Below are 14,408 nucleotides of genomic sequence, written 5' to 3'. Positions count from 1 at the left end.
TTACCCTTTTTCTTATAGACTGATAGTATGCACTGATTCATAAATAAAGATATAATTTGATACCTGATAAGAGATAGGGGATCAATTAGAGCATATAAGTATAATGATGCAGAAATAAAGAAATATTTCGCACACGAATGGACAACGTGGATCAGGATTACAGATTATGCCAACAGCAGTCAACCTTAGAGAAAGCAGTTAAACAGAAGTTGTTCATTAAGACCAGCAGGTTGAACTGTATCGCATCTATAGATCCAAGCTGCTTCTTTTTGCAGAAGCAGTGAATCTATGTCACCTCTTCTCCCGTCGGACTTCACAATTTCCATCCCCTGAAACTTTAAACAATTAGCATCCCCCCCATGTTGCTCCAACACATGGGTGGAGACTGAGGTTGCTTCATTTCTGCCAATGTTGCCTACGTGTGCCAGGATCCTACGGCGAAATTGCTGCCTCGTTTTCCCAATATATTGTTTCTGACAGACGCAGGTGATAATATAGACAACATTGGTAGAGAGACAGTTAACAAAATCTCGTATAGTGTATTCTGTCCCCGTTGTACTTGATCTAAAGGTATCTCCTTTTTTGATAAATCCACAAGCTAAACATTTAGCGCATGAGAAGGTCCCATTAGGGATGGAGCGTGAAAGCCAGTTACTTTGAGGTGTAGATGGTTTTAGAAAGCTTTTAACTACATGGTCTTTGATATTACGACCCCGGCGGTACGTCACTTTCGGATATGCTGGAATACAGGTACTAATGTCTTTGTCATTTTGAAGGACATCCCAGTATGTATGCAAAATCTCAAGTATTTTTTCCCGTCCAGTATCGTAAGTTCCCACAATACGCATTTCTGATGTCTCGTTCCTTGTTTTTGGGATAAGCAGCTCATTCCTGTTGCAACTACGTGCAAAATGTTCTGCTTGATCCAAAATGTGAATGGGGTAGCCTCTTTGTAGGAACCTATCCCTCAATTTTTGACATTCAATGTTAAAGGTACTTTCTTCGGAGCAATTCCGTCTGATTCTCAAGAATTGCCCCTTAGGAATACCTTTTTTAAGGGGTTGTGGGTGGAAGCTGTTCCAGGAAAGTAAGCTATTGGTAGCTGTACTTTTACGATAAAGGTTGGTCGAGATTTTGCCATCTGGTTGGATTACAATAGTTATGTCAAGGAAAGTCATGGATGTTTTACTGATATCGGCCGTAAATCTCAGATTAAGCTCGTTGCTATTGAGCCAAGTCACGAATTCGGAAAACTGTGATTCAGAACCTGTCCAAAGGATGAGTATGTCGTCAATATATCTTATCCAAGATAAGATATAAGTCGACCAGGCACAGTTCTCGGTGGAGAAGACACATTTCTCCTCCCACCAGCCCAGGAGCAAGTTGGCATACGTGGGGGCACATGGCGTCCCCATCGCGGTGCCCCTGAGCTGGTGGAAGAACCTCCTGTTGAACAGGAAATAGTTATGTGTCAACACGAATTCTAATAGTTGTAGAATAAATTCGTTTTGAGCCTGATACTGCATCCCTCTCTGAGATAGAAAGTGAGTAACAGCTCGTAATCCCACTTGATGGGGTATCGAGCTGTAAAGTGCCTCGACATCAAGACTTGCCACCCATGTATCCGGACTGACTGTGATTCCTTCAATTTGACGTAGGACGTCCATCGTATCCTGTGCAAATGATGGGAGTGCTGAGACAAATGGTCTCAGCATACGGTCCAGGTAAACACTGGAATTCTGGGTGATATTGTCAATGCCGGATACGATCGGACGTCCTTTCAATGGGCTAGTGCCCTTGTGAATCTTAGGTAAAGCATAGAAAACTGCTATTCTCGGAGTTACTGGGGTCATAAATTTAAATTCTGTATCACTGATGCACTTCAATTCTTTACCCCCAAGTAGAATTCTGTTAAGGGCTGTTTGGAAGGCATTGGTTGGATCTTCTTTAAGTGTGGCATATGTAGATCCATCACTTAGGAGATCCATACACATTTGAATATACTTACTCCTGTCTAATACGACTACATTACCCCCTTTGTCGGATTGTTTAATCACCAAACTTTCGTTACTTTCAAGATCCCTTAGGGCTGACTTTTCAAATCTTGTCATATTTAGAGCTTTACTGTGTTCTGGCCTGATTTTTTTTAGGTCTCTTAACACCAATTTTTCAAATAAGTCCAGTTCTGGACAATTAATAGCTGGTGGGTTGGTTTTATTACGGAGTTTACAATCGGTACTCGCTAGGGGTATAGTCATCTCATCCTCAAGACTCTGGAGGATTCTAACTGCTGGAATATCGGATTTGTCAATGCCAAGATCCTTGGCTAATTTCTCATCCTGAATGGCGAAAAATTTCCTCCAGCGCAGTTTTCTAACGAAGAGGGAGATGTCCTTTGCCCAGACGAACGGTTGGTAACGGGTCGTCGGGACAAAGGACAGCCCCCTCTTCAGCACTGTAGTTTCTTGACTAGTTAATACGTGTGAGGATAGATTGACAATTTTCATTTCTTCGTCAGCTGACGAGTTACCAGAAATTGCCTGATTTATCTCAGGCTCCTCAGATAGTGTCAGTAACTCGGTGGCTGATCTCTGCGCCCCCGTAAAAAATACTGTGTAATAGGGAAGTCTTGAGGTGGTTGTTGGTGTGGTCGTCCCCTGCCTCGACCTTTGTTGCGTACTCGATTGGGACGTGAGTAATTTAATGTACGAGATCGAGCAACCTCAGTGTCAGACTGTTCCGTTTCTGAGGAACTTGGCTCAGTCCCCGAGTATTTGTTTGTACCAAAATAAGCCCGATTTTCCCTAAAGTCTGCCAGATCTCTCATGAACAAAGAATGCTTTCTGTCCTTGATATGTTGGGTATACTTTGAGATGTTGTCTTGTAAAGTTTTTTCTAGGGTGGAATACTCAGGGTCTGTCAGAAAGATTTTTGATTTTTCTATTAGATCCTCAAGTTGTTTCTGATTTTTAACGAGGGTGATTTTTTCCTCTTCAAGCAAGAGGTTGATGAGTCTGAGTGATGAATTAGTTGCTTCGGTCTCCCATTTTTTGAGGAATTCGGGGTTACGGCAACGAACAGGAGGCAGCACTGAGACTCTCAAACCTCTTGGTACAATTTTATGTTCCTGATACTTAGACAGACCCTGTATCTCCCACCAACATCGGACGTATTCTTTATACACTTTTGTTAGCTCTTTGAAAGTAGGTCTAATGGAGATATCAGTACTGGGGGTGTAGCCTTCTTCGGAGAAGACAGAATTGGCTTCGGATACCCAATCGGATGTGCAAATATTTCGGGAAAGGAAACCTGCCATGAATAGTCAAGTAAAGGATTCTCAGAGGGTAGGCAGTTGAAGTCAAACTAGGTAGATTTAAAGCCCAATTCACAGACGTGACTTATATTAAAACTATAATTTTTAATAAGATACGATTAAAAAACGAAAAAAGGGCACAACACTGACAAACATACGAAAACAAAAAACCAGGTGAGGTAGACCACGAAAAAATAGTGGTACCCGTAGCGGCCTGGATTATGACACTCAATGAGTATTTTCTCAAACACTCCACTGGGACAAGAATCTAAAAGACCCCAATAGAGCAAGAGTGGAAGTTAAACGGGCTCGTTTAATTATGATAGTATAAGAGCCCGAGTAGAGTTTTTTGGAATCTCTAAGCTCCACTCCGTCTCTGTAAAGAAGCGTGTTGGACAGGTATCTATTCGCATCGAATGTGTATAGTTCGGTGCAAAGTAAGATTTATAGGTCCTATATGGACAAAATTTGGTGGGGTGTAATAGTGTAATCACCCAACACCAATATTTATAGAACACCTGTATGTAATAGAAAATGCTTAAGGTCAGTTAGAACTCAATATATTGTACTGGTAGTGTTTCTTTTTTCCAGATATTTGAGTACAAGACTCTAGATAACCAAGAGGAAATGTATGTACGATTGTACTTTCTTCCTCTATATGCTAAAAGAAGCTGAGAATTGATGATGCAATGGTAGTATCTGCTTTAAGCAGTTGATGCGTGGAAATAGTACTGCAGATCGTAAGCTCCCATATAGATGAATGGAGCACATCCGCACGTGACAACTGCAAATCAAATAAAAACAAATCCACAGGTGTAAACTGAAGTGCAGATGTCCAATGCTTACCTATGGACAGCTTGATCTGCGGATTTCATGCGTGGGTGCCATGCATGGATTCTGCAAATCAAATCCCCCCGTGGACATTAGGCCTGAATGGAACAAATCTTCATCTGAATTCTGTTAGCCCTTTGTGAGTCACAACGTAGGAGACCATAACATGCACCGTAATACTGCAATCTGACAGGCAGTCTACCAGGTCACCCCAAGGGGACGGCTTGATAGGCAGTCCTACCGAGACAGCACTGGGCCTTTCAGAAGGTTCTTAGCTGCCATGACACTCCTACGGCTCCCTGCGATCTCATCGCAGGGGGCCGTATGGGACCCACCAACATTGCTCAGGGGATTTAAATGCCGCTGTCACAATGGACAGCAGCTTTTAAAGGGTTAACAGCCATGATCTGCTTCATGGCCGATTGCAGCTGTTGCCGCCGGGTGTCGGCTGTAATAAACAGCCTACACTCCCCCTGCAATGTATTGAGAGATAACTGCATGATCTCTCCTCATACATACCGCAACCCCGCAGAACGTAACTATGCAATGTATAGCGGGAAAAGGTTGAACATAACTTGGCACATTTTTAAGTCAGGATTCATCTCCTAAGACTCTTCAAATAGGTCACTTACTCTAAGTGACCTATTTTTCTTATAAGCGAAACTGAGAGTTTATCACCTATTTCAGTTGTTAATCCTTCATGATACTCTGTGATGTGATACAATCTCATCTTCTTGTGATTATACACAAATCCGTTATCTATAGCTTGAGTACTATATCTCCTGATGATCCACAAAGACTATGTGGTGAAACGCGTAGAGTCTAAAGTACTATTTCCACGCATCAACTGCTTAAAGCAGATACTACCATTGCATCATCAATTCTCAGCTTCTTTTAGCATATAGAGGAAGAAAGTACAATTGTACATACATTTCCTCTTGGTTATCTAGAGTCTTGTACTCAAATATCTGGAAAAAAGAAACACTACCAGTACAATATATTGAGTTTTAACTGACCTTAAGCATTTTCTATTACATACAGGTGTTCTATAAATATTGGTGTTGGGTGATTACACTATTACACCCCACCAAATTTTGTCCATATAGGACCTATAAATCTTAATTTGCACCGAACTATACACGTTCGATGCGAATAGATACCTGTCCAACACGCTTCTTTACAGAGACGGAGTGGAGCTTAGAGATTCCAAAAAACTCTACTCGGGCTCTTATACTATCATAATTAAACGAGCCCGTTTAACTTCCACTCTTGCTCTATTGGGGTCTTTTAGATTCTTGTCCCAGTGGAGTGTTTGAGAAAATACTCATTGAGTGTCATAATCCAGGCCGCTACGGGTACCACTATTTTTTCGTGGTCTACCTCACCTGGTTTTTTGTTTTCGTATGTTTGTCAGTGTTGTGCCCTTTTTTCGTTTTTTAATCGTATCTTATTAAAAATTGTAGTTTTAATATAAGTCACGTCTGTGAATTGGTCTTTAAATCTACCTAGTTTGACTTCAACTGCCTACCCTCTGAGAATCCTGTATTTATAAGCCAAAGCCAGAAGTGGCGCCTAGAGAGAGAAAGCGTAATAGATAAAGTTCTACATCTTTGATGTTTTGGCTTACAAATGCTGATGAAAAATATGGATTGAAATACTGCTGTTTGAAAGTGGCCCAAGGCCGGTCTCACACAAACAGGTCGGATTCCACATGTGGGAGCCCACAGGAAAATACGACCCTGTCCCTGGCTAGCGTCCACGAGTACCTTGCTTTATCTGTATTGCGAATGGTCTGAACTGCTTGCCATCTGACATGCGCAGTACAGATTGTTTTTTAAAATTTTCTTCTCACGTTGTGCCTAGATGATGACATGGAATTCACAGTTTTACCGCTATGTCAATTGTGGAAGATCCGCTGGTTGGACGGCCTCCATTGACTTTAATGGGAGCTGTCCGTGCGGGATCCGCATAAAAATAGTTCATGCTGAGTTTTTTTTTCACAAGTGGAAATCACAATGGCTGTCCTATCATCTGAGCTGACATGTGAATGTTCCATTTGTTTGAATGTGTGCAAATTGCAGCAGATCATCCATTTGAGTGACCCATTTTTTAAAAATGTATAGTTTTTTTTTAAATGTAGTATATTTGCGCTAAAATAAAGTGAAGGAAGATGTGTTTTATTTTCTTTCGGACGCTTTGATATACAATTTGTATAGTCTCCAATTACAGTGTGCATATGGCAAAAGTTTTTGCCTTCTTCTCTGGGTCCTCGGCTGTAACTAACAGCTGAGGACCTGACATGCTCCTGCTAGATTACAATAGCAGGAGCTTTTATCTAACAACGTATTTTTACTATTGTCTGGGTATAAAGCCCAGGACTAACCACCTTAAATTTACTGTGCTTGGTCCTTAAGGGGGTTAATATTAAGTCAAAAGTTGTTTTAGCTTAGGATAACAAATCTTGCAGTGCAAGTAAAACGTACTTAACATTAAGGCCTCATGACCAAGCCCAACTGCAAAATCTTGCAGCAGAACCAGACCCGGCGCCCCCCAGAGACCTTACACTCACCTGTCCGGATCAGCGGTGATTGTCTCGGCCACCACATCACTGTGCATGCGCAGTGCATGACATGATGCTGCCGTCGCCTCGACAATGATGCGGACTCACAACAGGACAACAAGCGTCCATTGACTACAATGGACGCCGTCCGTGCGATTTTCCGCACAGAATAGAACATGCTGCGATTCTTCCCCGCGAGAGGGGAAAAAAATCACAGTTGATTTCCACTCCTGGGTATCTGGCCGCGAATTCTGCAGCAATAATCCATACATGGGCATTGGGCCTAAATGTGTTGCCCGGTTGGGACAATCCCTTCTTTTAGATGAAACCCACTCAATTAGCCACTGTGAAAGATGCTGACAACAGCTGTTCCTTGCAGCGCCACCACAGGGGGAAAAAAAGAGCACCAGTTCTAAATTACAACAATGAACTAGCAATATAATAAAAAAAAATCTGTTGGATTCTCCAGAAAGATTGAGGCTCGTTGTAGAATTAATGAGAATTCTTGAGGCCATCATTCAAAATTCCCCAATAAGATATTTGAAGACGTTAGTTTTTGTGTCAAATGTTGACTAGAGATGAGCGAACCTACTCGTTTAGGGTGTTTTTGCACTCGAGCACCGCTTTTTCCGAGTAACTGACTACTCGGACGAAAAGATTCGGGGGGCGCCGTCGGGGGGCGGCGTGGTGGAGCAGGGGGTAGCAGTGGGGAATGGGGGGGGGGGGGCTCTCTCGCTCCCCCCCCCCACTCCCCTCTGCAACCCCCCGCTCACCGCCGCCCCCCCCCCCCCCCCCCCAAATCTTTTCATCCGAGTAGTCAGTTACTCGAAAAAAGTGGTGCTAGAGTGCAAAAACGTCCTAAACGAGTAGGTTCGCTCATCTCTAATGTTGACATTATCTAGTTTAAAATAATCTATGCTAACCTATGGAGGATCTTCTGTCAATTAAAAAGAAATCAGATCTACTTTAAAAAGGTTTTCTTCGTCACCATTAACATGTTAGGGAGTTGGTAAGGAATGTTCCCCCAAAAGGGCTAACTGGCTTCTGCTCTTGGAGTTTTTTGCCTTCCTCTGGATCAACAACACAGGAGGATAACAGGCTGGACTAGATGGACATTTGTCTTTATTCGGCCTTACATACTATGTTACTATGTTTTACAAGCCGTACATAAGTAGACACCTGTGTAGCAGTGTACAAAAATGATGTTTGCAATAGTGACTACTATAAGCATCCCACTAGAATAACATACTGAGATCAGTGAATAAACATAGGGGGTGCAGAAGTTACGGATGTACCCAAGGCCTGGTTGCCGAGATTGTCCCCTCTGCCACATAAGCAGTACTGCAGGGTGACCATTTGTTGCACTGTTTTGATTTTCACGGATCTCTTGCCTTCGTAAGGGCTGCTCAGATTTGTAAATCATACCACGATAGACCATGCTGTGAATTTGTTTTTCCGTATATAGTATGGTTGTACAAAAAAAGGCAAGTGTGAGAACAGCTTGACTATAATGGGGCAGTGTGAAGTCTGTAGTCCACATGGATAGCACAAAGACAAGAATCACACCTGTGCAAATAAGCCCTAAATTGAACGTTATGGTACAGATTTTGCGGTGTTGCCCAGGAGATTCAATTATGCTTCTGACTGGAATGCTCTTTGGATCAGGAGCTAATTTTCTCATCTAGGATGAGTTTATACAATAGGTTGGACTTTCACAGCATGATAACGAAAGCAGCAAGCGAATTGCTTGCTCTTGGCAACACTATCTCATTTGCCATTCCTTGCATATTGCTCTACTGTGCTAGAGTTCTGCAATAAGCAGCATTTCAGATGATAACTGACAGCAGGTGGAAACTGCTGCCTGATATAATATATATATGCTCTATCAGGAACTACTGCTTATTAGCAAAACACTATTACCCCAGTATATACAGTTTACAAAAACTTCTGTAAATGAGAACGGGGCAACGGACTGGCAGCCTCGGCGTATATGCGCCGGGGCCGATGTCTTGTGAATGGGCATACAAACGTTAGATTTGTGCGCCTGTTCACGAGCTTTAACGCCACAATGTAGCCACAATGTAGCGTATATCGACCGATATACATTCATGGGAAAGAAGCCTGAAGGACATTTAATGAAAAATTCACTAACGAGATCCAAGACTTCTATAGTATTACAAAAGTTCACAGCTTGGCTTTGGGTGTGAAAAGTGAAGCAACAGTATAATAAAAAAATGTATTAGCCAGTTAATGGTAGTAGTTATAAATTAACTATCCAATAGGAGCCGCTTTTATCTTTCACCTGTAAACAGAGTTGCCAACCTGGATTTTTCTTTTTCCTGGGCAACTTTTTATCCAAAAATCATGGACAACCAACATTTTTTATGAACACATCAGAAAGCCATACTGAGTAATACAGATACGTCACTCATGCCTATCGGTGAAACACTGATAGGAAAATTACCAGCATTTACTGTCTTCTGTAAAATCATGGTAAATACAGTCATAATACATAAAATCAAGTACAGCCAGCCTCAAAAAAATTATGACATTTTTTTCCCCAGACACTAGAAAAAAGTGCTTTATCTTTATTGACTGCCCAGCAATTTCGGGACAGTTGGCAACCCTGTATGTAAATCAAAGAAAAGTTTTGTATGTTAGAAAGAGAAGGGAAAACTTTAAGAAATGGTTGTAATTTTAATCATTGAATTTAGGCTATGTGCACTAGGACGCATTTTCAGCCCATGTAGTTCACTAAACAGCACACTGTCCCACTATATCCTATGAGGCTAAGCACATGTGCAAAAGAAAAATGTCTAAGCACTAGAGATAAACGAGCATACTCCCTGAGGCAAACTACTCTAGCGAGTAGTGCCCTATTCGAGTACCTGCCCACTTGTCTCTAAAGCTTCGGCTGCCGACACGGGTGAGAGGTGAGTTGCGGGAGTGAGCAGGGAGGAACGGGGGGGGGGGGGGGGGAGAGTGAGAGAGATCTCCCCTCCGTCCCTCCCCGCTCTCCACCGCCGCTCCCCGCCCCCCGCCGGCACCCGAATCTTTAGAGACGAGCGGGCAGGTACTCGAATAAGGCACTACTCGCTCGAGTAGTTTGCCTTAGCGAGTATGCTCGCTCATCTCTACTAAGCACCCATGGGCTGAGTGAAAAAAAGAAACAAAAACAAACAAACAAAAAACACACTACATATTCTATTTCTGTCCATTTGATGGACAAGAAATGAAACATGCAATTCCTCAGAATGTGCAATGCCCTTGTATATCGGCTGAGCAATGTGAGTTTTAGCTTAGGGAATTCGGGTGCAACTTGCAGTTACCGTCATGATGCACCTAGTCTAAGGCAGTGCAAGACAAGTGGAGACATACAGATCAGATGTTGTACCAACTTTTATTAGATTGGTCAGATTTGAGGGGGCGGGGCGAATCAATACCAGTACAGCCAGAAGAATGGCTGTCGTACCGCTGAACTTTACTCACTAAGCACAGTTGTGTCAAAAATCATAAAATGTGGAAAAAATATGTAGTATCCAATCAGGAATGGAGAGCATAAATCTACATGTTATTATTTGTCATTAATATTTAAATATCCGGTTATAGAAGCAAGTCATTTAACCTTGAACTGCATCTACTGTAGTTTAAGTCCAGTGCATTTTTTTGACTGTCTACTGTACATTGCACTGAACTTTATGTACAATACTCTTAAAGTCACAAAGGCTTCCACTATATAGTGCACTTTTTATAAAACAATGCAAAATGATTAACTTTTCTGCAGTTTAACACTATTTACAAATAAATATATTGTTCAATAAGATCACCAAGGGTTTGCAGTATTTCATACTGGCTTGTGAGGGTTGCAGAACAATCGGAATTTTCACTCCTTTGACCAGTTTCACATAAACTTATTATGGCCGTATTGTGTGTCCCAGCCCAACCGTGGGTGACCCAAACAGTCACCATTATCATAAACGATTAGCCCCTCTGCACACAAACGGATTTGCATTGTGGAATCTGCACTCAGTTCCGCAGCAAAGCGCTTCTTTCTGCACACTTACGGAAAACGAATTGCAATTTCCGCAAGTGAAGGTAAAAAAAAAAATGGGAGCATGCTCTATTTGTGAGCGGTGTCCGTACGGACGGCTTCCATTAAAGTCAATGGAAAGCAGTCTGACCCGCCGCCCATCCGCAATGACATTACAGATAGGTCGTGGGTACCTGTTTCATCGCCTAATGATGATGACCTGTTAGTGTGCACAGGCGGCCTTAGTCAGGCCAGGACACAAATCCATATTATGGATACAAAACTGCAGCCATAATAGGTTTTTCTGTGAAACTGGCTTTAGTATACACTTAGATTACCATCTTGTAAAGTGCCGCGCCACATAGTAGCAAATGCAGTTACAAGGAGAACAAAAGGATGGCTCGGTAAAATTCAGTGTGCCCACAGTTGCTTTCCCCCAGACATCATCTGATGAGGCAAAGTTGGGAGACCCCTATACAAATGTGATAGTTGGCCAGTCCTACCAATTGGCAATTTTCCCTAATGTGTATGAGGAGATTCAGCGGAGAAATTACACACAAAAAAAGACACAAGTCTAGCCTATTAGGTTTAAACTATTATTTTTATGTGATGACAAGACGTGAGAATCAGCATCATTATATTGTTAGAGTTCACTTAGACTGTTGACTTTAGACTGTAGAGTTCACTAAGACGGTAGACATTTTTGCACAAACCCTTTTTACATTGAAGGTTCAGGAGCCAGCTGATTTTGGGAATTCAGCTGCTAATTACCTACAGAAATGTTAGAGAATTTTCACACGGGACTAAATTAGTCCACGCGAACACTTCTCTGTCACAATGTTACCCTATGGGGCTTGGATTCTGCACCAAAAAACCCCCACAAGATTAAATACTGCAGCGGAAAAGCTTTCTGCTACAAAATTAAGGACATCTTGCAGAATTGTAGTTGCAGATTTTTAACATACAGGAGATGTAATTCTGCAATTAAAGTCTGCGAAATAAAACCCCCACAATAAATCCTTCAAAACGTTCTGCAGAACATATTCAGTAGTTAAAGACTTAACAAAACTTACACTAACTGACAAAATTCGCAGCTGTTCTGCGTCTTGAGGACAACTCCGTGTCGTGTGAAAGGTCCCTTATCCAACTTCTCATTTCCCATGCACCGCATAGAAATTGGAGCATTAAACAGTGTCCACCGAAATGAATGGCATTTACTGTTTTCTAGAGCAAAGTCACACTGTGCTATAAGAGGGAGAACCCAACTGTCAGTCTTCTAATTAGAGATCAGCGAACGTGCTCGTTTAGAGCAATTACACGATCGAGCATTGCTTTTTTCGAGTAACTGCCTAATCGGGCGAAAAGATTCGGGGGGTGCCGGGGGTGAGTGGGAGGTTTCGGGGGCAGCGGGGAAGGGGGGGGGGGAGAGAGAGAAAGAGAGCCCCCCCTTGTTCCCCCTGCTCCCCTCCGCTTCCCCCCGCCACCTTCCACCCCCCCCCCCCCCCACCCTCCCAGCGCCCCACAAATCTTTTCGCCCGAGTAGGCAGTTACTCGAAAAAAGCGATGCTCGTTCGAGTAATTGCTTTAAATGAGCACGTTCGCTCATCTCTACTTCTAATCTATTGCCACATAATATTACATTACAGCATTAGTCTGATACAACCTTGCACTGATCCCCTCAATTTTGAAGTAATTCACATAAAATAAAATAAAAATTTCTGAATGCTGTGGGCAAGCACTAGTACTCTACACACCTTTTATGCAATGTGACATCTGATGTGTCACACTTGTATCAACTTACTTTTTCAGGGTGTTTATGTTATTTTGTTTTGCTAACATTCAATAAACAAAACACTATGAATATTGCATGGAATATACTATGCTTCTGTCTTACCTCATAGGATTGATCTGTGCCTTGTAAATGTATCAGGAATAAATTTCCACAGGTAATAAGACCAGTATATAGAGGAGTCCTGGAGTGTCCTTGCAGTGTGTGTCCACTGAATGAGTGAGATCAAGGTGAAAATGAGCAGGTAAAGCTCCTCCTTGCACTGTATTACGGAAGGTGATAAAGCTACAAGCCAGGTGGCCAGTGTTGTCCAGATGGAGTCACAGCTTGATGTCACAGCAGCACTCTGCTATGCCTGAGTGATGCCTGGCTGTGCCTGGGCAATGGGTGTGTAGCTGATAGTTACTAGCTGTGTGTGCCCTCCCTTCTCTCAGACTTCTGTGCCCTTTATAACTTCCAGCTCCCCCTCCTCCCATCAGTTCTACAGACACATCCTCATTGTGACACTGGGACACTCTTGTCCTGGAATTTTTGAAAACTAAAAACCTGTCTTGTAAGAAGATAACAGGTGGGGCAGGTACAAGAATGTAACAACAAAATAGACCCTGTTATACAGGAAATGGTATTTGTTGAGGTTTCTAGGAAGACTTGAATAAACATACAGTATCCATTTTCAAGGTGACAGTTACACAAACACACACTGCCGACAGTCCATTTACTAATCATGAAACAATAATAGTTAGTCCAGAACAATTCTGCAGAACCCCCAATGCCGTTCAAAAAGGGGTTCTTATTATTTAGCAATGCATGTAACCATTGTATTGCATGGGTAAGAGAGAACCACTTTCTGAACTGCATTGGGAGTGCTGTAATTTTTCGAAATCCACAGTTGGCATACTATCATATTTTGCAAATAAACCAGACTTATCACATAGACATAGTATAGGTGAAAATAGTCTAATCTGTCAGTGTCTCATTAATGAGATCCAAGAAGGTAGGGGTCTCAGGTCCTCCTCACTATGAGCTTACTATACCCCCAAACTCACAGTGAGGAGATTGAATAAAGCGGCGGTCACACATGTATGTTTTCAGTCATATTCAATGGGACTGCCGTAGATAGCCCATCGCTTGTACTTAGCCATTTCCATCAGTCCCACTGAAATTAATGAACAGTATCACTAAACTGCCGCTCCATTTAATCTTAACATCACTATGGGTGGGTGCAGAGAGCCCACTGTGACAAGGAAAGGGAAAAAAAACGCTCATTCTCAGGATTGGTGGGGGTCTAGGGGTGATATTTTCACCAATCAGACTTTTATCACCAATGCCAGTAATGGCGAACTTTTTAGAGACAAAGTGCCCAAACTGCAACCCAAAACCCACTTACTTATCGCAAAGTTCCAACATGTCAGGGGGCGGGGCTAATCACAACGCATAATTTTACCTCTGTCGTCATAAAAAGGACAAGGCTGTTTCAAAATAACCAGGGTGCAGATTTTGACTGCGAAAAATGCTGCGTAATTTAGCCATGTCTAAACATACTCAAGCAGTAATGTTTACCTCCACAGTGGCCTCAGCAGTAATAGTGACCCCCCCCCCCCACAGTAGCCGCAGCAGTAATAGTGACCCCCCCACAGTAGCCGCAGCAGTTATAGTGCCCCCCCCCCTCAGTAGCCGCAGCAGTAATAGTGACCCCCCCTCAGTAGCCGCAGCAGTAATAGTGACCCCCCTCCTCAGTAGCCGCAGCAGTAATAGTGTTCCCCCCCAGAGTGGCCGCAGCAGTAATAGTGACCCCCCCCCCCCCCACAGTGGCCACAGCAGAAATAGTGACCTCCCCCCACAGTGGCCGCAGCAGTAACTGTGACCCCCCCCCTCCCACAGTGGC

The 14,408-nt window shown here is 42.8% G+C and overlaps 1 protein-coding gene across 1 annotated transcript in view; it reads right to left on the bottom strand.

Moving 5' to 3' along the window:
* The window catches only part of UGT8 (UDP glycosyltransferase 8), an 82,064-nt gene extending 69,062 nt beyond the window's left edge, over window positions 1-13,002 (bottom strand). The window contains exon 1 of the mRNA XM_066573879.1: window positions 12,629-13,002. The gene's annotated coding sequence lies outside the window, so the exon portion shown is untranslated. The remainder of the gene's footprint in view (window positions 1-12,628) is intronic.
* Window positions 13,003-14,408: the final 1,406 nt, after the last annotated feature.

Source organism: Eleutherodactylus coqui, chromosome 7 (genome assembly GCF_035609145.1).
Source record: "Eleutherodactylus coqui strain aEleCoq1 chromosome 7, aEleCoq1.hap1, whole genome shotgun sequence".
Taxonomy (NCBI): Eukaryota; Metazoa; Chordata; class Amphibia; order Anura; family Eleutherodactylidae; genus Eleutherodactylus; species Eleutherodactylus coqui.
This window is presented reverse-complemented; position numbering and strand designations above follow the sequence as displayed.